The sequence below is a fragment of the Pleurodeles waltl genome, chromosome 5 (genome assembly GCF_031143425.1).
Source record: "Pleurodeles waltl isolate 20211129_DDA chromosome 5, aPleWal1.hap1.20221129, whole genome shotgun sequence".
In the NCBI taxonomy this organism is placed as follows: Eukaryota; Metazoa; Chordata; class Amphibia; order Caudata; family Salamandridae; genus Pleurodeles; species Pleurodeles waltl.
Genome location: NC_090444.1, coordinates 1,288,628,720 through 1,288,656,126, shown reverse-complemented (window position 1 = coordinate 1,288,656,126; position 27,407 = coordinate 1,288,628,720).

Sequence of the window (27,407 nt, the reverse complement as noted above, 5' to 3'; positions counted from 1 at the left end):
CGGCGGTCTTTTGGAAAGAACGCAGAGGTACTGCCGCGCTAAAGACCGCCAGTGCAGGCGGTTTTCAGCGCAGCATATTCTGACTGCTGGCATTCCTCCATCCTTTTTCGGATGGAGAGCTGCCAGCAGCCATACTGGCGGTCAGCGGGGAAGTGGAGGCTGCTCCACCTCCACCGCCCTGTCAACAGAACACCACCCACCGAATCACGTCCCATGATTCGGTGTGGCAGTGTTCTGGTGATGGGATGCTGGCGGCGGAGCAGCCCCCCTGGATCCCGTCCCCTCCCGTAGGATCACCGGAACAGGTAAGGTGTTCGTCCATTAGGGGAGGGGGTGAGGGGTGTTGTGTGGTGTGTGCATGCATGGGGGTGTGAGTGTGTAGGGGGGGTGTGTGAGTGCGTGTATGCATGCGGGGGTGTTGTATGTTTGGAAATGTGTGCGTGTCTGTCTGTCTGTATGTTTGACTGTGAGTATGTGTGCGTGTATGTCTGTATGTATGTGTGCGTGTATGACTGTGTGTGTCTGCTGGAATGTTTGTTAGTATGTGTGCGGGCATGTGTGGTGGTGGTGTCTCTGTGTGTCGATGTGGGAGGGTGTGGGGAGTGGGGTACTACCACCCTTGCGGGTGGTAGGGGGGTTGGAGGTGTGGAGGGAGGACTTGGGGTGGGAGAGAGGGACGGGGAGACCCCTATCTGTGCCAGGGAAGGAATTCCCTGGCACTGATAGTACCTACTGCCATGGATTTCGTGGCGGTTCCAAACCACACGAAATCCATGGCGGTACACAGGGTCCTGATACCGCCGGCGGTCTGGTGACAGCCACCAGGCTGGAGACCGAAGTCTCCAGCCCAGCGGTCTTCACTGCCATGGCGGTCGGAGTGGAGAAGTGGTGGATGACCATGACGGTAATGGCCACTTTTCCCCCGTCCGCCAGGGCCATAATGAGGGCCTTAGTGATGGTTGTGCTTGACTCACCAAACATCTGACCTGCATTGGTAAAATGGTAGGACATTTGAGCTCCATGTCTAGACTGGTGCAGTTAGACTTCCATTCTGGTTGCATGCAACCTGTCCACAAGCATTGCATGCACCAATCCAACACATCTGCTACTGTCATTCAAGAGCAGTGAACAGTAAATATTAAGCCAATGGGAGACTCACCAACAGGGGCACCGATCACCACACCAAGATGGTCAAGCAGATCCTGCTCCCTGGCCACCACACATGCCCAGCGATGCTTGAGCTGGTGCTCATTGTGGCTGCTGCGAAACACCCTCTTCAGGGTGTGGAGCATGTTGCCCCAAAGCAGCCGCCTCGCTTCCGTCCGGTAGCCTTGGATCACACAGCCCCCATCTCTAACATTAATGGTAGGTAGTGGGCTATCAGCCACACAAAAGCCTCCGAGCTCCTCCTCCCACATCCTTGTAAATCTCCCCCTACCAGACATATCTATCAGGTACAGGTTGACGACAATAATGAATAGAAACAAAATGAATAGAAAGGAAACGTAAGGCCCAATAATTAATCCCAACTAACCCAACTTATCAACTATCCTGGAGAGACACCCCAGAGTACATGTGCAATGATAAACACAAAAACACACACATTTACAAACATTGGGACAAAGTAAAGTCAAAAATACAAAAAACACAACAGGAAGGACACCACAAGATGCAATACTGAGCAAAAACATACCATCAACTAAAGGACACAACCACACAGTCAAAAGAGGCACAGACTGTAAAGCGAAAGTGAAAGTGCACCCACTGTACCATGCCTGTAAACAGGATTTTCTATTACATCACTTCCTGTCCCGGTGCGTCACATTTTCTGTTATGTGTGTATTTATTTGACACATGTGATATTTGCGTGAGTATTTCAGACCCATGACCTGCATGCATTTTTTTTTCCACGCATTACCTTTATGCGTCGAATTAAGAGAAAATCAGCTTTGAGATGAGTGCAAAGGTGGAATTCACGCTAAGGGCCCATGGGTCATATACTTTGTGTTTGCTGATGTTTTCGAAGCATTTGTGTAATTTTTTTTTACTCTATTCCTGATTGCATGATTTAGTTCCTTTGTGTATGGATGCACCCTATATCAACATACATATGCAGTGTGGCATATTGTGTATGGCCACATGTGGTAGTCCATGCAACAATGTTATTTGGGTGTGATTGCTCTGTTACACCGATGTGTGTGTTACAGAGTCAACAGCATGCAAATATTTGCACGTTGTGCATATTTATGCATGTGTGACAACAGCGTATATGTACGGCAGTCAGTACTATGCAACAGTTATGGTATGTGATTGGGAATTGTGTTTACTTATGTGATGTGTGTAGTTGTCTTACAGAGCATAACATTTAAGACGACATACACAGCTCGGGCATTGTTGATGATGGATGATAAACTCTATCTAGGAAATGTTACCCGACAACTGTCTCCATATGTTGATCTTGAGTTTATGGTGACTTGTGTGTGGACTACACATATGTCTGACATGTGTACATATTTGGTACATACTGTGACTGACACACTCTGCCTACATTCCACCCATATCATGTTTTGAACACAAATGTCAGACTAAACTCATTGCATTTAGCAATGGTTCTTGTTTTTATGTGGTGGACCTGCAGCCCTAGCTGCATATGTTCTCAGCTATTCTGATGTGCATTCCAAAGACGTGTCCGTACAAAGTGTGAGGTCATGTGTACCCTGTGTCAGGATTGGGCCCCATGGCAGTGGCAGGACTGATTTCCATGGATGTACTACGCAGGCCCAACTTCTTCCATTGCTTGTCCTACCTGGGCTAATCATGATGACCATTTTTACCAATGATGACCCCCCTTGTCATACATGCTCCATGCAGCCATTGCAACTCTCACACTGAGTTGGGACAGTGGTCTGTTCAAACATTATAGTCTCACCAAATTTTGACATCCACTGCCTCATGTGTGGGGACCTTGTTTACCTCCTATTTGGACATGTTGTAGTTGTTTGTGATGAGCTATTGTTGTACAAGTTGGCAACATGGATGTAATTAATATGTTGTGGTCCATAGATTGTGACCTTCAGTTGTCACATTCAAGTGATGAGGCTATTTGTGATGTGTGTGATGGTAGCAGTTCAATCGTACGCATCACATGTGATGTTGCTACAGTACTTTTCAGATTAATGTTTGTAACATGCTCCTTGAGGTTAGACTCTCAATCCTGAGGTATATGTTGTAGAGATTGAAGAGACCAAAGCTGGATTGTGTAAATAAGTGAGGTGTTTATTGCCAAAATATACAAGGTGAGTTACGTGATTATTAAGTAAAGAAGTTCTCAACGATGTGCAGTCGGCAGCGTATCCCAGCAGCTGTGTTGTGCTGTTCCCCCTCATTTTCTTCACCACGATCTTCCTCCTCCTCCTCAGGCAGGTCATCAACCTGCTCATATAAGGGGACGTTCATCTGCACACATATGTTGTGCAGGGTAGCACATGTCATTATGATCTTGCAGACAATTGTTGGGGCACATTGGAGGCTGCCTCCTTTGAAGTCCAGGCACCAGAATCTGGACTTCAGTTTCCTCTCCACAATAGTCTGTGTCCTCCAATGTCCCACATTATATGCACGCTCTGCTGCTGTGCTTGGGTTGGGAAATGGGGTCATTAACCATGGCTGTATTCCGTAACCCTGATCTACTGCAAACGATTAAAGGAGTAAGTTGTTGTTAAGGCTTGCAACAGGTTTGTCATGTAGCACGTTAGTTGATATTTTGAGTTGGTTGTGACTACATGTGTTTGTGGTATGCTGTGAGTTCCTATCCTTGTGTAATGTCTCCTCAGCACTGGATTGTTGAACATGACAATCTTGTGTTTGGCTCAAGGACCTGGGACATATGATTTGCACTCCAAAGTGATGGTCAGTATGTATGTAACATGCGTTGTGTAGTGCACCTTTGTATCAGCGTGCTATCAATAGAGGGGACATGACCCATCCTTACAACACAATAGGGTCAGATGTGGTGGCAACGTGGTAGCACTACAGAGCCTGGACATCCTATCCATTTTGACTTGTGTCATTGCAGATGATGTGCAACATTTAGGGTCTTTGAAATTGGTAAGTGAAAATGCACAACACGTCTCCAAAATTGGCTGCACTGTCCTGCAACATTTAGACTATCCAAGAATGCCCCATGTGTGACATGTCACTAGGCAACCTTTTGTTGTCCCGTGCACCAGTTGCACATATGCAGCTGTGCACCTACACTACGTCCCTTGCACCAGGGTACTTGGCTAGTGGATGTATCTGTGCAGGAAGGGACACCACCCTATACATATGCTGTTTTGATGGCCAATTTCTGTCTGTGAAGCAGTAAGCAGCATGTATTGGTGGCACAATCTTCTGAGTTCAAAGCACAGTCTACTTCCTTATTGCAACCTGCAAACAGCACCCCTAGGGTGGTGTTTGTTGTTGGCATTGCCTCGGGTTTTAGGTGACACCTACATCTGAGTCAGCATCATCATGCTATGTATCTTGTGGTGACACACCTGCAGAAACACACATTGCACACCCCTTCCACACTACATTCAGCATGGGAGGGTGGCAGATTTACAATGTGGTTTCAAGTCATTATAAAATGGTCATCTGCCAAGTTGTATATACAGTTCAGGCCATACCAATGGCACTATGGACTTTTACATAGGTCCCTTGGTGATCCAGAGGGGCAGCTAATGTTTGGGGCAGCCATGAGGTATCCAAGTGTGTGTATCCCATTGTTACAGGATATTCAACATAACTATCAGTGTCTCTACTATCTTCCAACACATGAATCAGCATTTATTCTGTCAACACATGCACAGTGCAGGCTCTGGGATGGAGCTAGCTACTTAACAAATGTGTCGCTTGGGCCAGTGCATGTGAGGTCAGTGATGTCCTGTATTCTCCTACAGGGTCCCACTATGTCATCCATGACCTGCACTGTCTGACAGTGACTCTGCCCCATGGTGGGCCATTTATTGTATCTGGTACAGACATGATGGTGTTGTGAGTCAGTAAGCGATGCATGTGAGCTGGCACTACAGTAGGTGTGGTACCACTTATCACACATCTGGCACATGGTATGTGATGGGCATTGATCTTGTATTCCTATGTGTGTGAGCCAACCCGTCAGGCAGATGTCTCTGCACACTACAGGTAAGTCAGGTATGTGTTGATGAGATGTAGTTGGTATAGGCAGCAGTTGTCTGGTGTTTGATGTTTGTTCTGGCAATTATTTGCACAACATGACTTGTGGGATCTGTACCTATATGGAACTTACATGACATGGGCATGGTGTATGCCATTGGCATGGCTGTGCTATTCTTTGTTTGGTGTACTGTGTGAAGTGTACCTAGTAGGCAACCTGTAGGCACTTGAGTGGTCTGTGTAGTACTTCTGTTAGCAAAGGGTACATATCTGCACTTGTCCTTCACGTGGTGTGCCTGTCAATTTGTGGGTGTGTTACATCCATGTGGGTGTATGTGTTTGTGGTGTGCACTGATTGTGCTGTACTGCAGCATGGTGCATATGTGTTGCTACCTGCACATCTGTGTTACCCTGGCCATGTGTTAATGTAGTGGTGTATGTCTTGTGTGTCCTACAGGGTTGGTGTGTTGTGTGTATATTGCTAGGTTTGTTGACTTACCCACAAGTAGGCCATTTCCATATTGTCCATCCTGGAATTGTTCATTGATCCTGCTGTGCCGGAATATGAAGGCATCATGGACACTCCCAGGATAATTGGCCAAAATGTTTATGAATAGTCCCCGGTGGTCCACTATGGTCTGCACATTAATGGAATGCGTGTGCTTGCGATTCCGGTATAAGTGCTCGGTTGCTGCAGGTGGTACAAGCCGGACATGGGTGTATTCCATTGCATCAAGCATGTGCGGGAAGCCATGGATTTGATAGAACCCATGGTTGTTCCCCTGCTGCTTTTGCTGGGTGTTGGGGAGGCTGATGAGGCGGGGTGTTAGGGAAATAAAAGCGTCTAACACCTTTGGCAGGAATTCAGAGAACGACGGCTATGGGACACCAGTAACCAGGGCACCCGTTGTTTGAAATGAGCCACTTGCCAGCATGTGCAAGACAGCTAGCAGATTTGTCACAGGTGGTATGTTGTGTGGAGTCTGAAGGCTAGCTGTGCTTTATGGTTCAATGTGGTGCAGCAGGTGTAATATGGCTTGCTGGTTCAGTCTGTAGGTCCTATGATGTACTGATCCCTGAGGCCAAGGAGGGTTGTCCTTGTTCTGAAGACCCTTTCCTGCCTTCTGTGTTACCTTTGTGGGCTGTGTTGTAGTAGTGGTGATTGGTGTAGTTGTTGCTGTCCTCAGCGTTGTCTCGCAAGCTGGATCAGTATCACCTCCATCTTCTCCTGTGGGTTGGTAATGTTGCTTCTGTGTGTTCTCCTTACGTAGTGATGAGTTTGCCTCATTTTAACCCCCGCCCTGACCCAGTTGTTAAATTTTGATGCAAATCTGTGTTAACATCATTTTTCAGGTCCGCCTCCCATCCGTGCGTCATTTTTGCCCGGATGGATAACATGGCGCTAGAGGGTTTGAGCGTCAAAATAGTCATATGGCGTTGAGTTTGTGCTGTATTAGCATAAAAAAAATTACGGCAATTCCACGCAAACAGGGTATAAATATGCCCCTCAGTGTGATAGTGCAGGAACAACACTAAGAAATTGGACCTGTTTGTTGTTCATGGCAATTGTGTTTATTGAGCGATTTTTAGCACAAAATGCGTCCTTACATCAAAAATTGGCGCAAAAATTGATTTTGCGATAAAATATAAACCTAAATTATGGATTTGCAATTTGCGCATTTATGCTTATTTCTGCAAAATTTCATGTAATTACACAAAAAGCAAATTGCATACATTTTGCACATCCCTATATCGTACCTTCTGAGAACAAATGAGCTACAATTAGGGCAAAAAGCAAAAAAAGACAAATCTGAGACTGAAATCTCTCATCTTCTCCCATAGAAATGTGTGGCCACTGTACCCCTGCGTAACCTAAATGAGATTCATCAAGCCACACAAGGCCATCTTGAGTGGCCCTTGTGGTTTGATAAATCTAGAATAATGCAAGGCAGCACAAATTGCTGCCTTGCGTTACTCTGCAATACAGAGGCGTACCATGGGTGGAGATTGGGTGTTCTCACTCATCCACCCGTGCATTCTGGCTCATTGCCAGATTTACCAACACAGGTAGACCTGGGAATGCATCAGAATTGTTTGCCTCCCCACCAAAGGCGCAACAAGGAGAAATATCTTTACTTCTTCCAGTTGTTTCCTCTTTCTAAGTGTGCTGCATTCTACAGCACACTTAGAAAGAGGAAAATGCCTCTGATGATTAGTTTTGTGCAGGAAGGGGCCCATTCCTGCACAAAAACAATCTTGTCTGCAATGTAGGCACTCTTGCGCCATGGGGCAATGGTGCCTGCCTTGGCTCTAGGCAGCAGTTTCTGCGCCAGAGCAAACACAGAGCAAGAATGTGCTGTATGATATTAAATACAGTGCACTCCTCACCTCTCCCTTTCACGAGGCGCAGCATAGGAAGATGGCTTGATCCATTGCGTGACATATTGATAAATATGGTCCTCTGTCCTAAAGTTAAAGCCACGTTAATATTTGTTGTTTTGTTTATATAGCACATGTACACCAGTGTTTTCATGATTAAAGCATATCTATATCTGAGTGAAAGAAGAGGAGCAGATGCAATATAGGACCAGAACATTAACAAGAAAAAGACTATTTAAATAGCCAGGTTTTTAACGATTTCCTAAATTACATAATATCAGGTTGGGTGGAGATAAAAGGGTAGAGAATTCCATTCTGCTAGGGATTAAAGCTGACAACCACCTCTGACCACCATAAGCACGTCTGCAAAATCTAGGCACTACCAGCATATTTGCTGAAGTTGAAGGAAGTACCTGTGGTGGAGTATATCTGGTAATTCATTTAGATACAATTTGTTGAGACAGGCCATGTATGGCTTTGGAAAACAAACAGCTAATTTTAAATTGTATTCACTGTTTAACAGGCAGCTAGTGAAGGTGTTTGAAATGATGTGTAGTTTGTCTTCTCAAGGCTGCTTAATATATAAGCCTACCTGCCCCTATTTTATGGGCGAGCGCAAAGCGCTCGGTCCATTCTGTAATCTCTCTTTGGGCTTCAAACCACACCCATGACACGTCAGTCAATTACATTGGTTTGTGGGCTCGTCTTTTAAATTCCACTTTCTTTCATTTGTGAAAGGCATGCATACGTCATGCCTTTTCCAGTGTTTAGCCCACCTACACAGCACTGGTAAACTACTATAAAAATACGAGGCTCGATGTTTTCAGCCTGGGGTCCGGACTACTTTATATGTCTATTTGTCCACGCAGCATGATCGTGCTGCATTTTACATAGTGTGATGGTGCTGCGTTTTATTTTCTTTACAACGCTAATAGCTCTAACTCGAGCAAATGCGAGACCCGTTGCTTTGAAAATGCTTGTTACCTCTTGCAGTCTAGTTAGATCACCTTTCGGATGACCGAGATATATGGCACTTAGGTAACCTATCGGGAGCTAATACATGCTGACATTATAATATTAACTGCATCAGCAGAGGAATAGGCAAGTAGTTAATTAGTAGTCAGTAAGACAAAGATGCATTTTAATACTATTGCATTAATGTGCAATCTCAGTGATAGTTGGTGATTGACTAATTCTCCCAAACTTTTCACTCCCTAATCCCAAGCTTGGATTAGGGAGTGGTCCTATTTCTGCAGACCAATACAGTTGGGTCCAGAGAGCAGGACTATTATTCACACATTCTAGTTCAGTTTTTTCACGATTTAATATATTCCTCATTCAGCCACAAATGAAATGAATACTATTTTGAAACGTTTGCTGGGAGGAAGCATTATCTAGACAAAGCAGGATCTGAGTTATCTGCATAGTTCTAAGTTCAGTATCCTTTAGTGGTCAGCTCTATCATCAAAGGTCTGGGGTACATATTAAATAAATGTGGCAATAGCACACAGCCCTGCAGAACTCCACATTTCACCATTACACCTTTTTGCAAAAAAGGGGGACCACTGGACTACTTGTGATTTGTCCTTTAGCTAGGATTGCAGCCGAGCACAGGGGGTGCCAATAATACCTAGACCCTAGACACATTGTAGCAAGATGTTATGATCTACAGTGTCAATAGTGTCAAAGGCTATGGATGATTAGAACATTGGAATGCTGGGGGCTCCATTGAAAACAATGGAGTGCTGCGGGCTTTTACTGGCCGGTAAAACCCCGCAGCGCCAACATTCCAATGTTCGCTTTGTTCACAGCAACAGCTGTGAACAAAGCCTCACGGAGCCCGAGGGGATTTTAATCCCCTCGGGCTCCGTGAACATTTTTTTTTTTAATAGAACATTCTGCCCTGAGTGGCAGAATGTTCTACTGTAATAGCCTTAGAACCCGCTGTAGCGGGCTCTATCGGCTATTAAAGTCCCTCTCCCTTGTTTAACGCGGGGAGCGGGCCTTTAATAGCCGGTAGAGCCCGCTACGGCGGGTTCTAAGGCTATAGTCCAACAGTACAAGGGCAAAAGTTAGACATTTGTTTATGTCCTCTCTAAGATAGTCAAGTATTGATAGTACTATCATCATGTTTTTATTACTTGGGCAGAACCCAGCTTTGAAAAGGTCTAAATAATTAGATAATTAGAGTTATGCAGATGAGTACTAATTTCTTGTGCCACATGCCCTACCAAATGTTTTACATGATTGGGCAGTAATCAGCTGGGATGATAATTCTTTTTAGCAACAGGAATACTCTAGCTTTTTTGAAGTTCTAAGGTACTCTCTTTGGGCAAGGGAGGAAGTGTTGTGGAGCCATTTTAGCTATAGTTTTAGACAAGGTATTTTAGCAAACTAGGCCTGCCGCTGTGCACTTTAACCTAGATATTTTTTGTTTTAGGTATTATTTTAACAATAGCCACATTTGCGATCTAGTTTTATTTTCTCTATCTAGCTGTTCTTTGCTTAGGTCAGCACTGCGTTCTTACACAAGCCATTTCTTTTCACTTTGTGCTTTTCACAGGGGTGCAGTAAGATAGGTTGCCTGCAAAAGTGGTAAGCTTTGTCTCTGCTGTTCACAGAAACATAAATACTCTTTTGTGGGGATCCTTTCGTGGAACATTAGCAGTTTTATTATAAAAACACTATTTTGACCCATAGACGTAAGAGAGATTCCAGCCAGATGACCACGACTGTATGCTTATTGCTGAGTGCTTTGCTGCAGCTGCTCATGTAGACTACAGGCCTCTTGCTCAGGTATGACAGATTATGTCTTCCCAGGGGGAACCTGAAGGGCAGAACTAGAGCTTAACATGCTGTGCTCTAACATAGCCTAGGTTGTGTTGAAAAATGGGTTATTGGTAGGGCAGGTAGGTACCTACACCTAGCAACAAGCCACTAACCTCCACATAGGTACAGTTAGATCTCAGTAAATTAATCCCAGCTCAACCCTTGGTAGCTTGGCAACGAGCGTCAAGGCTTAATTTAGGAGACAAAGTGTAAAGCATTCAAATATCACAAAACAGTAATTAAATAAAACACAGGAAACAGTTTAAAAATCCAAAACCAATTTATAAAAATAGTTTATATTTTTATCTTTAAAATGACACAAAAACGATTAAAATCGGTTCAGGGGAACCGGGGATATGAATTTTTAAAGAATTATTACTTTTCTAGCGCTTAGAAACAAAAAGCGCCAATCGGGTCATCTGGTTGCACCTCGACCGGGGCAAAGTCAAACTTTCAGGCCGACCGCGATGGAGCCCTGCTCGGCTACAGGTCGCAGGAGGCCTCGGTTAAAAAGTTACCTTCTGACTTAGTCTTTATTTTGAAGTTTTTCTTCACCGGGACGAACCTGCCAGTTGAATCCGACCTCCTGGAGCCCTTGTCCGGATACGCGATGTGGGTTTCCTCGGTGGAGACTTTTACCTTCGGACTTAGTCGTTTTTTCGAGATGAAAATCCTTCGACCGGGGTAAACCTGGATCTTGATCCGACGTCCATGGAGCCCTTCTCGGATACGATGGCTGGGAGGTCCCGGTCAACTTTTTACGTTCGGACTTAGTCTCTTTTTTGGATGTTTTTCTTTACCGGGATGAACCACGAAGTCAGGCCGGGTCGCGGTTGAGGCAAGCCGGATAGAATTTCCGCGGCGGGTCGGTCCCTCTCTGGAGCTTTTTTCCAAAAATTCTCAAATCTTTTCCAAACTTCTGGGGCTTCACCCAGATGTTCTTTTAAGGTTCTTTTGGGGTCCACAGCTCACCCCAAGGGTCCAGAAGTTCTGTGATGGTCCTTGGGGGGTGCGGACTTCAACTCCCAGAATGCACCTGGCGCAAACTCCTTTTTGGCCACTGGACAGTGGTCAGCTGGTCGCTTTCTTCAGGAGTTGGTGCAGGGGACTCTGGTTTAGCAATTTTTCACCTGTAGCAAACAGGGAGTCCCTCCTTGAACCAGTTGAAGCCAGGCAAAGTCCTTCTTGTGGTGAAGCCAAGTGTGCAGCTGGTGCAGTCCTTCTGAGTGCAGGTTCCAGGTACAGGCCAGGGGTCCAGCAGGGCAGTCCTTCTTCTCCTTTAGTTCCTTTCTTGTTGAAATCTGGTAGGGATCTGAGGTGTGGGGTCAGGTCTGCCAGTTTTATCCTTGCTCCTGGGTGAAAAGCAGGGGGGTCCTGATCCTCCAATCAGGTACAGGGTCGTCCCCCTGTGATGACCACTTCCTGGGAAGTGTGGCAAAAATCCATCCCAAAAGTCAACAGTCTCTAAAAATCCAACATGGCTGAATCTGATTTTTGGAGGTTACATCTGGCTGAGCCCACCCACTGGTGTGGCTAAAAATCATAAACACACCCCTCTCCTGCCCTCTCCTAATCTAATCAAGGGGGCACCTAGTTGTCTGGGGTTGCAGGATGTGGGGGTGTTGCTGGGTGCTCCAAATGTCGTTCTCTGCCTTTGAAGACCAGTTTGGCCGCCCTCCCCCTTCCTGCCTCACCATCTGCTGAGGGGAGATTCTCTCCCCCAAGCACATTCCTTTGTGTGAAGTCAGGCCACTTCACACCTCATCAAGGCAGCCTGGCAGAAGCTGCTGCAGGCTGGCCAATCAGAGCACAGCAGCAAAAACAATGCAGAGCTGAAATTGGCAACTTTTTAGGTAAAGTCTAAACTTTTTAACTGAACAAGTTATATTAAATCCAACAACTGGAAGTTGTGGGATTTATTACAACAATTAATTTGATACCAAATTCTTGGTATGTAACATTTAAGGAGACTTTAAAATTTAAAATAAAGTCTGCCCATTCTAGCCTATGAAGGCCATTTACGTCAATGAGGGAAAAACGAATTTGGCTGTTTTTACCTCACCAGGGCTTATAAACCTATTTTTATAAAGTCCCTGCTTATAGTTACATGGCACCCAGCCCTAGGGGCACATAGGGCACACCTTAGGGGTGACTTATATGTAAAAATAAGGTAGTTTAAGACTTTGGAAGTACCTTTAATTCCAAAGTCGAATTTGCATATAACTTTAATTTAAAAGCAGCCAGCAAGGCAGGCCTGCTTTTAAAATGACACTGGGCACCTCAGCAGTGCACCTAGGTGTGCACCACCTATGCTGTGGTCCCTAAACCTACATGCCCTACCATATACTAGGGACTTATAGGTAGGTTCACTTAGCCAATTATAATTAGCCTAATTTGCATATTGATTTTACACAGAGCACAGGCCCTGGGACTGGTTAGCAGTACCCAGGGCACCATCAGAGTCAGGAAAACACCAGCATAAAGTGGAAAATGGGGGCAAAAAGTTAGGGGGCCTCTGCAATCAGCCCTGTTTTCCCACACAACCCCAACCCCAGCCCACACGCCCAGGAGATTCAGCCCAACCCTGGGAGAGTCTTCCTGGCTTGTTAGGCGAGGAAGACAGTGAAGAAAACTGGCTGTCCCTTTGCAGGGCCTACTCTGCCTTATATCCTCCTGTCAGGGTCACTCCCTCTGGGTAGTGAACCCACCCCAACAATGAAAGGACCCATTTCAAACTGAAACTTCCCTCTAGGGGGGTCTTCCTCCTCTCTCTCTGCCAACTTGGGTAGTGAGGTGCCCACCTCCCCTACTCCTAACTTTGCTAGGGCAACACCTAGCTTACCCAAAGAGGTCACCCAACACTTGAGCAACCCCACCATGACCAACAGGGTCAGGGGGCCTACTTTGCTATTGGCCCTGGGGTCTGCCTCCCAGGCCAAGTACAGTGCTGCCAGGAAGGCTAGCACCAAGCAGAGGCTACTGACAGCTGTCAGTACCCAGAACCACACCCTAAGCTCTCCACTGACAGGTGGCTGAGCTGCTTTAGGGGCAACTTTGGGGTCCTGGCACCCCTCTTGCTGTCTAGAGTGGGGGGCTACCACCTCCTGTGGCAGACACCCTCCTTCCACTCTCCCTTCTGTCAGTGCAGGGGCAACACCCTGCATCTGGACAGCTGCCTGACTACTCAGGACTTCCTTGGGGTCAGGGGAGGCCTCACCAGTGCCAACTCTGGGCTGCCCCCCTACTGGGGCAGAAGGCCTTTGGCTCCCTGGAACTCTCTTTAAGAGTGGCCTACCCTTCCTTTTCTTCTTTCCTTTTCTTGGGGACCCCTGTCTCCTAACTGTAGGGACTGACTCCCCAGGACTTTGGGTTGGGGGGGCGCCCTGGGCGACCACCCCATGTGGGACCAGACTCACCTCTGGGAGGTCATTGCCCAGGATACAATCTAGGGGGAGGTCAGCACTGACTACCACCCTAAACCAGTCAAGGATACCCTCCCTCTCTAGGGGCACTATGGCTACAGGTTTGGTGGTGACCTCCCCTGTGGCTATCCTGACTTTCCTTGTCTCTCCTGGGACATACATGTCTGGGGTCACTAACCGGTCACTCACTATAGTGTGACTGGCACAGGTGTCTCTCAGGCCAGTGGTAGGGATCCCATTCACCTGAATGGGGTGGAAGTGCCTACTTCCACCCTCAGGGATCACCAGTTTACCATCTGGTCCTGTCTCCCAGCTCAATGCTAGGAGGACTTCATCATCTGAGGAGTCCTCCTCCATGGCTACACTGGACAGCCCAGTGCTAACCACCTTCTTTGGACAGGCTGCATCTCCTCTGAAGTGACCTGTCTGCTGACAGTCAAAGCAAGCCCTACTGTCCAAGAGCTTTTTTAACCCTGGGTCTAACTGTCTCTGCTGGTCAGAGTGGGATTTACTCTCCTCCTTCTTAGGGTTCTGGGGTACAGAGGGAGTCTCTGTGGTGGGCTTACCACCTCCCTCCTTAGGTTTTTGGGGACCTGTCCCCCCCTTCTTGGAGTCTCCCCCCTGGGACTTGACAACCACCCTGGTTCTCAACCACTCATCAGCTGCCTCCCCTAGCTCTCTAGGGTTGGTCTGCTTAGAGTCCACTAGATGCTGGCGTAACCTTTCTTGGGTACAATTGGTCAAGATGTGCTCTCTCATGATCAGATTGTATAACCCCTCATAAGTATCTACTTTGTTACCAATAATCCAGCCCTCTAGTGCCTTTAGTGAAATGTCCACAAAGTCAACCCAAGACTGGGTACTGACCTTCTGGGTGTCCCTGAACTTCATTCTATATTGCTCTGGGGTCAGACCAAACTTTTTGGCTAAGCACCTCTTCATACTAGGGTATGAATCTGCCTCCTCCCCCCTTAAGGTCAGAAGCCTATCCCTCCCTGAGTTGGGGACCAACTCCCACAAAAGGGAACCCCAGTATTGAGGCCTAACCCTTCTCATTTGGAGTGCCCTCTCAAAGGCCCCCAGCCACTTATCTATGTCATCCCCCTTTACATAAGCAGGAACTACCCCCTTGGGTAACCTGGGGCAAACTCCCCCACCCATGGACACCTCAGCTTCTTTATCGCTGCTTCCATCTCTTTTCTCTTTGTATGCCCACTTTTTCTTTTCTAGGGCCAGCTTCTCTGCTTCCAAAGCTATGTATGCTAGCTGGGCCTCCAGCTCTCTTTCTCTGATGGATGGGTTCTCTCCTCCTGAAAGAACCCCCTTCCCACCACTAGCTTTGGGTCTGCCCCTAGTGACTGTATTTACTGAGGACCGTTCTTCCTCATCCTCACTTAGGCTCAGATGCCTTCCCTCCCCTGAGTGGTTAGAGCTTGCATCCTCCCTTCTTTCTCCCTCCTCTGGAGCTTCTTCTGACTCTACCTCTTGGGCCTCAGCCCATGCTGTCAGGGATGTGATCAGGATTTGCTTCCTGAGATCAGTGGTTGCAGGCAACCCTCTTTCAATACACAACCCCCTAAGCTGGACTACTGTCAGTGTGGGTAGGCTAGCCAGATCAAGCTCCATGGTTCCCTAGTTTTGTGTCAACAAAAACTTTTTGCAAAAATTGGAAACAAGAATTTAGAAAAATTACAAAAATTCAATAATTGAAATTAATCCAAATTAAAAATTAAAAACAATTTTTGCACTAGGACAATTTAAAGGATTTTTAATTTGTTTTACCCAAAACTGTAACGTGATATTGAACACAAGTACAGGATCCCGTCGCTGCTTCCAATTATGTTAGAAATTGGTTATTGGTAGGGCAGGTAGGTACCTACACCTAGCAACAAGCCACTAACCTCCACATAGGTACAGTTAGGTCTCAGTAAATTAATCCCAGCTCAACCCTTGGTAGCTTGGCAACGAGCGTCAAGGCTTAATTTAGGAGACAAAGTGTAAAGCATTCAAATATCACAAAACAGTAATTAAATAAAACACAGGAAACAGTTTAAAAATCCAAAACCAATTTATAAAAATAGTTTATATTTTTATCTTTAAAATGACACAAAAACGATTAAAATCGGTTCAGGGGAACCGGGGATATGAATTTTTAAAGAATTATTACTTTTCTAGCGCTTAGAAACAAAAAGCGCCAATCGGGTCATCTGGTTGTACCTCGACCGGGGCAAAGTCAAACTTTCAGGCCGACCGCGATGGAGCCCTGCTCGGCTACAGGTCGCAGGAGGCCTCGGTTAAAAAGTTACCTTCTGACTTAGTCTTTATTTTGAAGTTTTTCTTCACCGGGACGAACCTGCCAGTTGAATCCGACCTCCTGGAGCCCTTGTCCGGATACGCGATGTGGGTTTCCTCGGTGGAGACTTTTACCTTCGGACTTAGTCATTTTTTCGAGATGAAAATCCTTCGACCGGGGTAAACCTGGATCTTGATCCGACGTCCATGGAGCCCTTCTCGGATACGATGGCTGGGAGGTCCCGGTCAACTTTTTACGTTCGGACTTAGTCTCTTTTTTGGATGTTTTTCTTTACCGGGACGAACCACGAAGTCAGGCCGGGTCGCGGTTGAGGCAAGCCGGCTAGAATTTCCGCGGCGGGTCGGTCCCTCTCTGGAGCTTTTTTCCAAAAATTCTCAAATCTTTTCCAAACTTCTGGGGCTTCACCCAGATGTTCTTTTAAGGTTCTTTTGGGGTCCACAGCTCACCCCAAGGGTCCAGAAGTTCTGTGATGGTCCTTGGGGGGTGCGGACTTCAACTCCCAGAATGCACCTGGCGCAAACTCCTTTTTGGCCACTGGACAGTGGTCAGCTGGTCGCTTTCTTCAGGAGTTGGTGCAGGGGACTCTGGTTTAGCAATTTTTCACCTGTAGCAAACAGGGAGTCCCTCCTTGAACCAGTTGAAGCCAGGCAAAGTCCTTCTTGTGGTGAAGCCCAAGTGTGCAGCTGGTGCAGTCCTTCTGAGTGCAGGTTCCAGGTGCAGGCCAGGGGTCCAGCAGGGCAGTACTTCTTCTCCTTTAGTTCCTTTCTTGTTGAAATCTGGTAGGGATCTGAGGTGTGGGGTCAGATCTGCCAGTTTTATCCTTGCTCCTGGGTGAAAAGCAGGGGGGTCCTGATCCTCCAATCAGGTACAGGGTCGTCCCCCTGTGATGACCACTTCCTGGGAAGTGTGGCAAAAATCCATCCCAAAAGGCAACAGTCTCTAAAAATCCAACATGGCTGAATCTGATTTTTGGAGGTTACATCTGGCTGAGCCCACCCACTGGTGTGGCTAAAAATCATAAACACACCCCTCTCCTGCCCTCTCCTAATCTAATCAAGGGGGCACCTAGTTGTCTGGGGTTGCAGGATGTGGGGGTGTTGCTGGGTGCTCCAAATGTCCTTCTTTGCCTTTGAAGACCAGTTTGGCCGCCCTCCCCCTTCCTGCCTCACCATCTGCTGAGGGGAGATTCTCTCCCCCAAGCACATTCCTTTGTGTGAAGTCAGGCCACTTCACACCTCATCAAGGCAGCCTGGCAGAAGCTGCTGCAGGCTGGCCAATCAGAGCACAGCAGCAAAAACAATGCAGAGCTGAAATTGGCAACTTTTTAGGTAAAATCTAAACTTTTTACCTGAACAAGTTATATTAAATCCAACAACTGGAAGTTGTGGGATTTATTACAACAATTAATTTGATACCAAATTCTTGGTATGTAACATTTAAGGAGACTTTAAAATTTAAAATAAAGTCTGCCCATTCTAGCCTATGAAGGCCATTTACTTCAATGAGGGAAAAACTAATTTGGCTGTTTTTACCTCACCAGGGCTTATAAACCTATTTTTATAAAGTCCCTGCTTATAGTTACATGGCACCCAGCCCTAGGGGCACATAGGGCACACCTTAGGGGTGACTTATATGTAAAAATAAGGTAGTTTAAGACTTTGGAAGTACCTTTAATTCCAAAGTCGAATTTGCATATAACTTTAATTTAAAAGCAGCCAGCAAGGCAGGCCTGCTTTTAAAATGACACTGGGCACCTCAGCAGTGCACCTAGGTGTGCACCACCTAAGCTGTGGTCCCTAAACCTACATGCCCTACCATATACTAGGGACTTATAGGTAGGTTCACTTAGCCAATTATAATTAGCCTAGTTTGCATATTGATTTTACACAGAGCACAGGCCCTGGGACTGGTTAGCAGTACCCAGGGCACCATCAGAGTCAGGAAAACACCAGCATAAAGTGGAAAATGGGGGCAAAAAGTTAGGGGGCCTCTGCAATCAGCCCTGTTTTCCCACAGGTTGGAACTATTCTTAAAAACCATAGTGACAACATGGTAGCGCTATTTTTGTGTTTTACTCTCCTTGTCACAATCTTAATCTTATTGTGCTTCATCGTCCTAGTTATTGCAATACGTACTTTATTATCTAAGATGCTGTTGCTTCAATAAAACCTTATTGAACCATACTCTGCCTCTGATTGTCCTTGCATATGTGAGACTAATGTAACAGAGAGAAACCAATGAGATATGAGTGACCACAATTTCCCTGAGGAGTCATTTATGTCATGCACCCGGTTGCCCAATCATCCCTGCACTTGGGTGGAGATAAGGCACTGCTAGTTAGCCGGAGCAAAACCCGGATCAGGCCGACAGGTGTCAAATGGTGGGGGATAAGACTCAGTGCCCCGCAGTCAAGGTGAGTCTGTGGCCCAAATCCAGTAGTATCTTTAGGATAATGAGAACCTACGAGACATGGCGCCACCAATATTTGGTCAGGCACTCATTTTCGGGTCCTCCTGAGTATCGCTTTCTCACTACATGCAAAGACACCTCAGTACTAATTACGGAGACATCTGTGGTATTGAGGATTTTCCTCCTCAGCTAAGTAGGGAGTACCTAACTAACGCCATAGGTTATTCAAGCTTGAACCCTAAAAGGATAATCCCCATTTGTTGTGCTTTTCTCTGAACAAAGTTTTCCATTCATCACGGTGAACCTTCAACGGGTAGCAATTGCAGTCAATATGTGACCACCCCTTACTGCACATTTATTGGCACGTGGCTTAACAGCCCAGAGGGGTCCTGTTACATTTGTTGTTGAGGCCCATCTAGCCAATAGAACCGAAATGTTCTATTCTTGACTCCCATATGCATATTTAGAAATACCTCTGTCTTACCAAGAACATAATAATTGGCTTGGTGGCACCCTACCACATACAATCCTCCATGTTAGGTTAGGTCATCTAAGTAATGATGGTCCTACCTGGCCTTTATTGGCCACATATACACCACACCCTGATGCAGCAACCCTGATGGTAGCTGAAGTCCGCCTCTTATATGCTGAGCTTACAGAAATATACAGATGGTTAGTACAGTTTTTAATGCAAATATTAAATACAAACCCAGCATGTGCTGCCCTGGCGCAACCACATGCAACCACATGCAGTAACGCCAGGCATTAATCCTGCGACTGTACATTCGATCATGGGTAAGGTACCCTCCAAACGAGAAGAGATTCCGTTTTGGTTAGCTCAAAAAATAAATGCACTGATAGCAGTATTTCCTCATACTGGACCTCAGGATAAACATAGAATATTAACTATGTGTTTGCCATTTGGGATGGTTCCCACATTAGAAAACTGCAATACTTGGGGCACGGTATTTGCCACACTCTATACTACTGCACATGGTACATTGACACTTGCCAATCTACAAGAAGTGTTAAATCATATTCAAGATGAATACAGGGCTGCCCCGGCCCTGTCTTGGGGATGCAACTCATGGGCAATTTTGCCACTGTAACTTCAATCATATTAAGTAACCTTAAAGGGGAAGCAGTTGCACTAGCAGTGCGCATGCAGCTCTGGCACGTTCCTCCACAGGATCAAGAACGTGAGCTGCCAAAGATTATCGCAGAGACCTACTCTAGTATTGGTCAAGACCCACAAAACCACAGTTTCATGATAATCTAATAAAGGTTCCACCAAGCAAGCACCTGAGAGTTCTAAAAAACAACAAACACCTAAAAAAGAAAGGGGAGAATCTCAGCGTACGGAGACCCCTCAGAATAGATGTAATCTCAGAAATAGAGATAATAATAGAAATAATATTAAAACGCCTGACATATTTCAATACTCCAAACTCGTTCCTTTCAGGGCTCACCCGAATAACGCAGTGAGAGAGGTGGGCAGTCAGAGCGAAGAACTGAGTACGTGAAACTGAGACAGGAATCACAACGTTCTACAGAAGTTTATGTTAAAAAAGAAGAGAAACTTTCCCAACAGAAAACGCAATTTAAAAAGAAAAAAGTGGCAACAGTTGTGATTCATCATGCACTCAAGAAGAGGGCTCTATTGAAGAACAAGATGTGGGCACTAGCTCTGCTAGACAGAGCAGCAGAGGTCATAATAATTCGCTGGAATCTTCAAGAGCATCTGGAGGTGAAAGCAACTGATGACTTCTTACGAGTTGAAACTGCAGACATGCGTGTCTCCACGCCTGTTAGGGTTACAAAGTGACGTGACAGCTAGAAAGAGATATTGAACGCACAATCGACACAACCTTTTGGGACCGTGTCATAAACATATATGATATTCTACTGGCTGAATGGGATTGGCCACCTGAATTTGTCCGTACTTGCCCATATGGCGAAGAGGTTATCAAACCATCTTTCTCACCTCTTGTTCCTGATGAGCTTGCAGAATTCTACGCCATTGATTGGGCATTGGCACAGGCACCCACGTTATATCGCAACCACGTAGGGAGGAATAAAGATTCATGTAATTCCAATTAAAAGTAAATCCCAAACTCAACCCCAGTACCTAATAAAACAAGATGCTAAAGCACCTGTCAGGGAAATCATCACACAACTAGAGTACCAGGGCATAATCGAACCCTGTGTCTCACCAATGAATAATCCTCTATTCCCTGTAGCTAAACCGGGCCATTCATACAGAATGGTCTTAGATTACAGACACTTAAACAGTCATACAGGCACATATGCTATAGAAAACTCTTATAGCATGGCACTTATGAACAACATAGTGCACATAAAATACAAAACAACATTGGATATTTCAAATGGTTTCTTCTGCCAAAACATAGCACCTGAGAGTAGAGACTTAACAAGTTTCGGTGCACTGGGCTCCCAGAAAAAAAATCTGTTGTTTACCACAGGGGTATAAGAACAATCCAGGACTGTTCGTGGCTCATCTAACTTAAATATTACACAACATTGACCCTGAAGCATTGTTCTATGTAGATGATATCTACCTTACGGACGACGAGTTACTGCAACATCTAAGACGGGTAGCCCACATTGTTGTGGGATTTGCCGAATTCGGTTATAAATTCAATTTAAAAAAATCAAAAATAGCCTTCTTTAGTGTCCTGTTTCTGGGATACGAACTATCAAGTGAAGGGAAGAGCCGAGTGCCACAATTCTTAGAAAAATTAGCACAGTTACAACCTCCAAATACCATTAAAAAACTCCAATCCCTATTGGGTTTTCTAAATTTTGCCAGAACATACATTCCAGATTATGCATCATGAATAAAACCTTTATGTGACTTAATACGTCCAGACTTTTCCAGTAAATTCTGGACAGTTGAACACACATCCATTCTCAGAGCATTGCAACAAGACATGCTTGCAGAAAAACACCTACATACAAGGGACAATAAAAAGCATCTGGCCATCAGAGTAATTGCTGGTGCCATTGGTTTCACCCATGTAAAACTCAATGATGGTGAGACAGTCCCGATTGCATACAAATCAAATTTGTCCTCAACAGCAGAACGTTTTGCTCCCACTGAGAAAATTCTCACTGCTGTTCAGCTGGCTGTCATCAAAGAAAGACCACTGGCCCGCAGAGACTTGCCTTTCGTGAGCATTTCCGCTATACCAATTCCTGATGGGTTTGTTTGGGATAAAGTCACATTTGATATATACGGCTTGACAGAGGTCATTCAAATACCATATGTGTTTCAACTTTCTGTGAATGATGTAATACTACCCAGAGTTGTTTCTGATGACTGGGATGAGAAAACAGTTGATTCTGTGATGACTGAGTTGCAGTATTTTACTGTATTTGAAAGTGAGGATGTTTATCAATCCAAAGAGAATTGTGATGACATGTTTTGCTATACTTATTATGGACATCATTTCATTCAAAGAGCAAGTACCCCAAAAACTATTTTTAATTACACACAATGGGAGTATTGCCCGACTCCACCAGTTGGTCTAAAACATATTCTGAAAAATGTGCATATTTTTCTGGGCACAATGTTAAAATTGCTGAGTCATAATATTTCAAATTGCCACTTATGGAAAATGTACATATATTGTTGACAGATACAAAATTCATTTATTCAGATTCCTTTGTTTCCCGGTTGGCTATGGAAGGGTATGAATATTGGTTGAAGTTGATTGACTTAAAAAGTGTTTGGGGAACAAAAAATTGGCAAATAAGGGGAAAGTAAGCTTTGTTTAAAGCATGCCTGATACCTGCTCAAATTATATTTTTAAATGAAACTGTACAACAGACAAGTTGTTTAGGCTTAGCAAAATTAAGGATTTGAATGCGCCCAGTATTCCTGCCCCTGCTAAATTTTACAAATGGCAAAAGTATATAAATACAACTGAAGATCAGCTTGATGAATGGGTCCAAAGCAGCACGTTTAATGCTTCACTTTCACATCTTGGTGGGTGGTTATTGTGGCCAATAGATACCAATGGTTGTCATAAGCGTTTTGTAAACTTGACGGGGTTTTTAGAACAAGTAGGCCTGACCCTCGCTATGTGTCATCTGAACACGTGGGTATAGTGACAACATACAGTGTAGGGAAACTATGCCAGCAATGGTTGAAGAGTTCCTCACTAGATGTTGTTAGAGAACACCTCAGTCTCCTGTCTGATAATACTGACTTACAGGATTTCCTGTTAGGCCCCAGAAAACAACCCAGAAAGCGCTTCTTATATGCAGTCTATAATGAAATTTTGAATCTTTCTCAACAAGAAGCTGCTGCCGGTTAAGGCAAATAGATCAGGAAAACTTACAGAAGGCATTAGCTGTTGTAGATAATGGGATTAATACCCTGTCCGACCGAATATACACCTTAAACAACATTGTTTCATCTGCAAAAGACATAGTACAGAGCGACATGTCCTCCTTACACCACGGACCTAGTCAACTAAGATCCATTATGTAGTTAAGTTGGACACTACAAACACTGATGGCAGGTCGCGTCCCCTGGCAACACGTTTGCGCAAGGGACATATTTTCCATGTTTAACTTAATGCGACAACAACAACTAATGGTTAAAAAAGAAGCATCTTATTTCATGTTAAATATTGAAATATTAGAAATGTTGCCTTTTACTGTGGCTGAAATACCGTCTGTTGTGTGGTTAATACATGGGGTCATTAATATGCCTATTTCAACACTTCAATTCACGTCCTACTTAAAACACATTCCAGTGGGCAGATATGAAAGGCTAGGAGACAGTTACATCCATGAGGTGTGGGAGCTGCCTTCACGTACAAATGTCTCAGTGGCATGAAAGAGGTAATTCTTAGCGGTGGTGAATGCAAGACTACCAGATGTACCAGGACATGTAAACTACACAGGTGCATGCCCTGCCTTTTACCCACACAGCACCTTGCCCTAGGGGTTACCTAGGGCACACCTTAGGGTGACTTATATGTAGAAAAAGGGGAGTTTTAAGCTTGACAAGTACTTTTAAATGCCAAGTCGAATTGGCAGTGAAACTGCACACACAGGCCTTGCAATGGCAGGCCTGAGACAAGGTTAAGGGGCTACTTAAGTGGGTGGCACAATCAGTGCTGAAGGCCCACTAGTAGCATTTAATCTACAAGCTCTGGGCACATATAGTGCCTTCTACTAGGGACTTATAAGTAAATTAAATAGTCCAATTGGGTATGATCCAATGTTACCATGTTTAAAGGGAGAGAGCATATGCACTTTAGCACTGGTTAGCAGTGGTAAAGTGCGCAGAGTCTAAAAAACAGAAAAAACAGTCTCCAAAAAGTGGAGGGAGGCCGGAAAAAAGTTAGGGGTGACCACCCTAAGGCTGTCAGGTCTAACAATATATATATATATATATATATATATATATATATATATATATATATATATATATATTTGCACCTTAGGTTGAATTTTAGTAGCTTTTATACGTAATTAGGCTTTGAACCACCTTTGAACCGGCAAGGGGAGGGTGTTGTGTAGCCATTTTAGCTATAGTTTTAGACATGTTATTTTAGCAAACTAGGACTGCCGCTGTGCACTTTAACCTAGATATGTTTTATTTTAGATATTATTTTACCAATAACCGCATTTGCATTTTTGTTTTATTTTCTCTATCTAGCTGTTCTTCGCCTAGGTCAGTACTGCGTTCTTACACAAGACATTTCTTTTCATGCTGTGCTTTTCTCAAGGGTGCAGTAAGTTAGGTTGCCGGCAAAAGTGGTATGCTTTGTGTCCGGTGTTCACAGAAACATACCTACTCTTACGTGGGGATCCTTTCTTGGAACATCAGCTGTTTTATTATAAAAACACTACTTTGACCCATGTACGTTAGAGGGAGATTCCAGCCAGATGACAACGACTGTATGCTGATTGCTGAGTGCTTTGCTGCAGCTGCTTATGTAAACTACAGGCCTCTTGCTCAGGTATGAGGGATGATGTCTGCCCAGGGGGAACCTGAAGGGCAGAAATAGAGCTTAACATGCTGTGCTCTAACATAGCCTAGGTAGGAATTATTCTTAAAAACCGTAGTGACAACATGGTAGCTTCATTTTTGTGTTTTACTCTCCTTGTCACAATCTTAATCTTATTGTGCTTCATCGTCCTAGTTATTGCAATACATGCTTTATTATCTAAGATACAGTTGCTTCAATAAAACCTTATTGAACCATACTGTGCCTCTGATTGTCCTTACATATGTGAAACTAATGTAACTGAGAGAAACAGATGAGATCTGAGTGACCACAATTTCCCTGAGGAGTCATTTATGTCATGCGCCCGGTTGCCCAATCATCCCTGCTCTTGGGTGGAGATGAGGCACTGCTAGTTAGCAGGAACAAAACCCGGATCAGGCTGACAGGTGTCACATGGTGCGGGATAAAACTCAGTCCCCCGCAGTCTAGGTGAGCCTGCCGCCCAAATCCAGTATTCTCATTAGGATATTACTATCTACAACAAGTCGACTGTCGTACCCAATCTTTAAAGCCATCAGGCATCAAATGTCAGAAAGCGGTTCTGGAGACCGCGTAGTATAGCTTGAGCGCAGCGACAAAGTATTCCAAACCTTCTCCCGCTAAATTCCTTTCAATTATGGAAAAGCTGGTGATCAGAGTAGTGGCTATCTTTGATTATCATAACTTCTCTCAATTTTTACAGTGTCTTTGCCCGACAATTATGTTGCATGTAGGGATGGGTGTAACTCATATAATTTCATGTAGCCTGAGCAGATGAAATTACCTAAGAATTTGGCGAGATTACGTGGAATTAAGCAAGATGAGTAATTCTGCATTTAGCCCTATTTTCTTAGCACAAAATATCCCATCCCGTCAAAAAATGGATGAGAGGATGCATTTTGTTCTAAGAAATAACACTGAATGCAACAGATCATGAATAGTAGCGCGAGCAGCTGCTCACCCTCATTAAATGTGCAATAGGGTAGGATTTTCTCCCAAGGTACTCCTAGTATTTAGTGCTAATTTCTTACCGCAAAATGCCCGCTCTTGTCCAAAACTGATGCAAGCATGCATTTTAAATTAATTAAGAAAATAGTGTTAAATACACCAGAACATGAACAGCAGCATACCAGCCACTCATACCTACTAAATATACTCTTGAGGTAGGAATGACACTCAATTACACGAGCGGGCATAATTGCACCATTATCATTACTTCTGTGTCAAAGAGCAACATGGAATTACAAAAAATACTGTGATTACTCCAGAATATTTAAGATTTCATTCAAGCCTAGTCCCAATGCTTCCCTTGTCCTTGCCAATGTCTGTTGCTGCCTAAGAATTTGCACTGATGGACTTTGGTAATAAAGAGAATTATTTAGACAAATCGTATTGTTGATGAAAACAAACTTTTAACTATGTCTTGAACTTTTATCTGATTTTTTTTAAGACTTGGAGTTGTTACATTGCACTACATTACATTAAGGGTTAACATGTGACAGAACAGGAAGTATTTCTTAGACTGGATTCTTCACACTGTATATATAAATGTCATGCAAAAGCTAATAAAGTTATAGTATGCACATATGCATTGTTAAGAAGATGAACTATAGAACATTAACATTGCTAGTTTTTTGCAGTCCTACGGAAGTGAAGTAAAACTATAAATCATCTTCTCTTCTTTAATAGGAGAGTGCTGAAGCTTGAGATAGTTATTCAAATTGCAGGTAGAACAATTTCTCATACATACAAAGATGTATATGTGTGTCTGTGTGTGTGTTCTTCACAGGTATTTTCATGATCCTTACTTTGCACCCTTGCCTGTCTCTTTTTATTAGCGTTTCACTCCTCTATCATGTATAACATTTCTGGAATCTGTGTCTATCTCCCATTCTCTTTTTTTCTCTCTCCTAATCTCTCTTTTTCTCCCTCTCTCTGCTCAACATAAAATTCTTTGGTCTGTGAGCTCTAACACGCTGTAATTTCTTTGCTCACTTTCTCCCTCCCTCACTCGGTTTCCTTTTCTCCCCCTCCCCTTCTATTTTTTTCCTCCCTGGTTCTGTGTCTCACTATTTTTCTCCATTTCATATTCTTTCCCAATATTATAGTCTTTCCACTTTTTTTACTTACATTTTTTATCTTTACTCCCTCACTCGCTCAGCCCCTCTCATCTCTCACTATCATGCTTATTTTGCTCTATTTCTTTTGTGCTCATAGTGGTACATCTGATAATTCTCCTTTGTATTTTTCAGTGTCTATGGCTTTATGTTTTTGTGTGCATTTACAGTACTTTTCTGTCCCAATCATCTTGGTTATCTCCCTCCTGTCGCACTGTTTTCACTTTCATACCTTGTCTCAATAGCAGTCGCCCTCACCCGTGTGTCTTAGAAGTGTCTCTTTCTCTCTTTGCTTCTCTTACCCTTGTGCTCCTTAGACTTTTAGATGATATCTCATACCTGGAACTCTGCCTGTAATGTGTGCACATTTAATATCTGCTTTGACGCTTCCACTTTTATGTATTGATATCTGTCTCATACACAGACACACAGACACAAATACACACATCCACTTGAGCATGGACACACAACCAGGTACACGCATGTACAGCAATTGCCACTGATTTCTCTCCCACCTCTTTTTCTTTTTTCTCTATGAGGAAAACATCTTTCCATGTGGAAAAAGCCCTTTCTCCTTTGGCCTCACCAAATCTGGGGGTGATTATTTTCCCTTCCCAACCTGGAAGTGGAGTTGCTCCAGCCTTTGATTACAATATCTTTCTATCAGTTCCAGGGTGGAAGGGCATCAGATCAGGGTTTGTCAATGCCCACACAAGTATATGTTTGTGGGCATTCA